This window comes from Terrapene carolina, unplaced genomic scaffold, assembly GCF_002925995.2.
Source record: "Terrapene carolina triunguis isolate 2854851 unplaced genomic scaffold, T_m_triunguis-2.0 Scaffold183, whole genome shotgun sequence".
Taxonomy (NCBI): domain Eukaryota; kingdom Metazoa; phylum Chordata; order Testudines; family Emydidae; genus Terrapene; species Terrapene triunguis.
In genome coordinates, this window is record NW_020664534.1 from 4,711,204 (window position 1) to 4,717,403 (window position 6,200).

Sequence of the window (6,200 nt, forward strand, 5' to 3'; positions counted from 1 at the left end):
ACAATCCACACCCTGCGGAGTTTAAAATTAAGTTAAAGAGTGAAAAGTAATTAAAAAAAAATTCTTTGTGTTTTAATAATAGAAGATGTTATTTGTAACTTAAGTAAGGATATCAGTTTTCAATATTTTTATCCTGTCAATGACCCTTTTATTAATTGTAGGTACCGCTCCTCTTAAGGTTAAAAGTAATTCTATTTTGATAAAAATGAAAAATATATACCCAATACACACACTAAAGCTTTGTAAATTTGTATTACCTCTTTGAAAAAGGCCAAAATGTTTATCATCTTGGTTTACATTTTTCTATAGTTTTATCACTGATACCAACTCAAAAACATTTATGAAGAGGACAGAGCTGAGAGGGCAAAACATTTTTCAGTTTATATTAGTATTTAAATTGTGTCAGTGTTTGGTTTATTCCCAATACACTGATTACCTCACAACATTGTATCAAAATGCCAGTTAGTAAAGTAAAGCTATTTTTGTAAATATAAGATTCTTCAAAGTTACATTTGTTTAACATTAGGTTAGTTAATGAAGGCAGGACAGTGGCTCAGAGGGGAAGTCCAAAAGCACAATAGATTTAGGAGCACAAGTCCCACTGACTTTTAATGGGACTTGTGCTCCTAAATGTCTTAGGCACTTTTTTAACTCATTCACTCACTCTCTCTCTCGCAATAGATACGGTTGTGTTGGAAGTTCCACTGTAAGCTTTATTTTGTCCCTCGCACTTCAAATTTTGATCTGGGGAAGTAATTGGCAATTTGATCCCTGCCACTAGATGACATCAGCTGGCATGAAAAAGAAACACTTCAGCCAGTCAGTTAGTGTATTTGTTACATAAGGCCACTTGCCTTCCACCATGCTTCCTCAAACAGCCCATTCCCCTCCTCCACACACCCTGGCTCCCTTCATGCAATCTCCAATACTCCTGACTCGTTCCTATGGATCCCCACATCACCCCAACCCACCCCCAGTATTCAGAGACTCCTTGGGGGGCCCCCATTCCCTCTGTGAGCCTAGTTAATGTCAGACTCAGTGAGCCAAAATAGTCTAATTGGGAACTGACAAGCCTACTAAGCCTCTTTGGGGTGGCGGAGAGGGCTGCCAAATACTCTGTCTTCCTTGGCTCTCACCGTGTCCCATCCCACACAAAGTGCCCACTGCCTTTCAGCTCAGTCACACTCCTCACACTATACCAATTCCTCTGTCTTGCCCTGTCCCCTCTCTGCCTGCCCCACAATGCCTCCTAACACCTTTCCTCTCTCATGCAACCTAACTAGACTGAACAGATCCTCTGAGCCTTCACTCCTAGGCTTTCAGCTGTCCGTAGCTCCAGCACCACTCCATCACTTCCTCAATATTCTGACAATTTCATAATAGTAGCTAAACAAAGAGAAACTGTGAGAATAACACTGGTCTACAATTTTTGAGAAGTCGTCTGCTTCAGAGATAAAATGTGCTATTATGTATTTTGATGTGCTGAATTCAAATATGACAATTAAAACAACTGATTGGCTACTGTTTCTAAGATATTTAAGTTTTTACATTTTATGTCTATGTATATTGTGTAGATAGTAGAGTTTTAATCATAAATTGTAAACCTAGGTCTTTTCATGTGTTTATGGTTGCTTTACATGATAATATTTCACCTGTCCTGTTTATGTAACACTTTAAAAATCAGCAAAAGGGTTATATAAATAAAATGTATTATGAAACAAAAGGCAAAAAACTATTATGTACATAGTTTAGTCCTATTCAGTGTCTACTCGGCGCTTCTTGGCTTGTCTCTTGTATTCATTAAATGGAGCATCTCTTGTCACTGTCCAGCAATAGTCTGCAAGCATTGATGGGCTCCATTTGCCCTGATAGCGTTTCTCCATTGTTGCAATGTCCTAGTGAAATCGCTCGCCGTGCACGTCGCTCACTGCTCCGCAGTTCGGTGGAAAAAAATCTAGATGAGAGTGCAAAAAATGTATCTTTAGTGACATGTTGCAACCAAGGCTTTTGTATGCCTTGAGGAGGTTTTCCACCAACAACCTGTAGTTGTCTGCCTTGTTGTTTCCGAGAAAATTTATTGCCACTAACTGGAAGGCTTTCCATGCCATCTTTTCCTTGCCACGCAGTGCATGGTCAAATGCATCATCTCGAAGAAGTTCACGAATCTGAGGACCAACAAAGACACTTTCCTTTATCTTAGCTTCACTTAACCTTGGAAATTTTCCACGGAGGTACTTGAAAGCTGCTTGTGTTTTGTCAATGGCCTTGACAAAGTTCTTCATCAGACCCAGCTTGATGTGTAAGGGTGGTAACAAAATCTTCCTTGATTCAACAAGTGGTGGATGCTGAACACTTTTCCTCCCAGGCTCCAATGACTGTCGGAGTGGCCAATCTTTCTTGATGTAGTGGGACTCTCTTGCACGACTATCCCATTCGCAGAGAAAACAGCAGTACTTTGTGTATCCAGTCTGCAGACCAAGCAAGAGAGCAACAACCTTCAAATCGCCACAAAGCTGCCGCTGATGTTGGTCATAGTTTATGCACCTCAAAAGTTGTTTCATGTTGTCATAGGTTTCCTTCATATGGACTGCATGACCCACTGGAATTGATGGCAAAACATTGCCTTTATGCAGTAAAACAGCTTTAAGACTCATCTTCGATGAATCAATGAACAGTCTCCACTCACCTGGATCGTGAACGATGTTGAGGGCTGCCATTACACCATCGATGTTGTTGCAGGCTACAAGATCACCTTCCATGAAGAAGAATGGGACAAGATCCTTTTGACGGTCACGGAACATGGAAACCCTAACATCACCTGCCAGGAGATTCCACTGCTGTAGTCTGGAGCCCAACAGCTCTGCCTTACTCTTGGGTAGTTCCAAATCCCTGACAAGGTCATTCAGTTCACCTTGTGTTATGAGGTGTTCAGAGGAGGAGGATGGGAGAAAATGTGGGTCCTGTGACATTGATGGTTCAGGACCAGAAGTTTCATCTTCTTCCTCTTCCTCGTCTGACTCAAGTGAGAATGATTCTGGTGCATCAGGAACCGGCAGTCCTTCTCCGTGGGGTACTGGGCGTATAGCTGATGGAATGTTTGGATAATACACAGTCCACTTTTTCTTCTTTGACACACCTTTCCCAACTGGAGGCACCATGCAGAAGTAACAATTGCTGGTATGAGCTGTTGGCTCTCTCCAAATCATTGGCACTGCAAAAGGCATAGATTTCCTTTTCCTGTTCAACCACTGGCGAAGATTTGTTGCACAAGTGTTGCAGCATATGTGTGGGGCCCACCTCTTGTCCTGATCTCCAATTTTGCAGCCAAAATAAAGGCGATAGGCTTTCTTAACCATAGTGGCTATACTGCGCTTTTGTGATGCAAAAGTCACTTCACCACAAACATAGCAGAAGTTATCTGCACTGTTCACATAAGTACGAGACATCTCTGCTCACTTTGGCTAAACAGAAATGTGTCCCTTTGCAAAATCAAACACTGACAAATAAGAGAGCACGACACTATGATTTCTAGAGCTGATATAGGGCAATTTGTTCAGCAGAGTGATGTAAGCTTTGTTATGATTGCATCATCCATGACTTCTAGGAATAACATGATGCAATTCATATCATGTATGACGCAATACCAGCTTCAGATTGCATCATTCATTGTTTTGCCTAAAAAGCAAGTACTGTCCAAACCCAGTCATAGATTTATTCATAGATACAGTCAAAGATGTATTTTAGTCATTTCTGGTTTAAATTGAGATCCCTTCCCTTTATAACTCACTTATCCTCCGCCATTCCCAAGTCAAGGGTCGTATATACTGACCCAATAGCATATCTTGAAAACTAGAGCCAATCAACAATTTTAAGCATAATTTTCGTTCTCAGTGACCCAGAATTAGTAAAGTTTGACTACATTTATTTCAGAAGCATTTTGGCTGTAGAGCAGTGTAATGTATTCATCTGGAAATATCCCAAAGTGCTTTACAAAGTATGTATGACATCTAGAGTTTTTCTTCTGCAAAAGTGAGAAATTTAAGAGACAATTCTCTTCACAATACATCTTTTAAAATTAACTTATCCTGAGTATTTTCAAAAAATACTCCAACTTCCTGCTTTATCCGTAAGAATATATTGGAAAAACGTAATTGACAGTAGGTGTACTTTAGTAGTCAGTGCTCTTAAAGTATGGGCATATTTTCAATAGCTTGTGCAAGTTCCATTGTTACTGGTATTAACCACTGATATCTCTCGCTCATCACTGCATTCAAAAATTTGACAAGTCTCCAATTACTATTCAGTATTCTGTTGCTGATGATGTGCTTGACATTGTGCAGAAAACACATTGAAGATGATCCCCATTCCAGAGATTTTACAATCCTATTATATTAATGCAAACTTTTGCAAGTTTTACAAGGAAGCGGGGAGCCGTGGCTAGGAGGAACTGGTGGTGGCCCCGGGCCCCGCGCCTTGGGGGGCCTCGCGCTTCAGGGGGATGCGGAAGCGTGGGGACCAGGACGACCCAGAGGGTTAGCAGGGGCCTGGCACCAGCAGCAGGGGTCGGGCCCAACCCCGCACTCACCGGCGGGAAGCAGGGCGACCCAGCCCCAGCCTGCTCCACTCTGCGCTCCCAGCGTCGCTCGGAGAAGGGGGCTTGGGGGAAGGGTGGATGGGGGCGAAGCAGGGCGGGAAGAGGTGGGGGGACAGAGCAGGGGTGGGAGCTTGGGATAGGGTTGCAGTGGTGGTGGAGCAGGGGCAGGAAGAGGTGGGGGTGGGGCCTGGCATGGACGGGGGGTTGTCTCAGGCCCCGCACCCCCTAGGGATGGCCCTGGTCGCAGTAACCAGGTAACCTCCCCTCCCCAGCATCTGCATGTTCACGTCACCATAATTTGGGGCACCACCGAGACAGCAGGTAAGGGACGGTCCTGGGGGTCGCAGACTCTGGTGAGGGGGGGATGCAGGGTGCTGCTGCAGATTGGCAGGCCCTGTCTGGAGCTGTCCCCGACCCCAGGGCTGCACATCTGCAAGAAGCCCATCTTCCCTCTTGGGGTCAACCTGATGCCCTCACCCCCAGGACTGAGTCCTTCTCCAGCCCCCTTTCCTGAAGGGCTGTGACATGGCCTCTGGGGGTTAAGAAACTCCTCCCTCTGTCCAGGTGTCCCTGACACCAGCAGCGTTCTTTCCGCTGCTTCCTTTGTGCTGCCAGGCAAGGGGAAGACACCCCCGCCCCCAGCCAGCCGGGTCATTTCAATCTGCACACACAGGCATGTTCAGCCTGAAGGCTCCTTGGATTCAAACCCTTGGCCCTTACAGAGGCAGGGGCTGAATTTTGCCTTAAAGAGATACCGTCCTTTTCCACAAGTATGTCTAGGGTTACCATCCGTCCGTATTTCCCGGGACATGTCCAGCTTTTGCGTCTCTAAATAGCCGTCCGGGAGGAACTGGTAACAAGGTTAAAATGTCTGGGGTTTTTTTCTCCCTCGCCTCCCTCCCTCCCTTCTGTCCATGCAGAGTGCGGCTGCTGATTGGGCGGCTTGGCCGATTGACCCGCTCCCATTGGCCTCCAGCAGCCAGAGCCCTCCCCTGCTCCTCCCTCCCTCTGTCTGCAGCCCTGTGTAACACACAAACCGACCCACCGGGCAGCGTGTTTTGCAAACACGTGGAGCCAGAATGGTAAGGGGAGTCCGGGGGGGGGCAGTCAGGGAGCGGGGGAGTGTTGGATGGGTCCCCTGCCTCCACCTGCCACCCCCCACTCCGCATGTCCCCCCCTGTGGGCCCCCCCCCAGGGCCGGCTCTAGGCACCAGCAAAGCAAGCAGGTGCTTGGGGCAGCAAATTTGCAGGGGCACAAGAATCCAGCATGGGAGCTGAGAACCAACAGGGAGCCCTGGGAGCTGTAGTTCCTTGGTGAGCTCCCTGCCTATAGAGCCAGCCCTGGAGCGGGAAAAGAACTACATTTCCCAGCATTCCCTCGGCCGCAATTAACAGGAAAGGGAAGGAGTGTGGAACTGAAACCTCATGCTGCAGCTTGCTGTAAATGGTAGGGACAGAGCCAGCTCTAGGTTTTTTGCCGCCCCCCCACCCCAGCTCTGGGCTCCCCCCGCACCCCTGTGTTGCCCCAGCCCTGGACTCTCCCCCGCCCACACCCCCTGCTGCCCCAGCTCTGGCCCCCACCTGCACCCCCCTGCTGCCCCAGCCC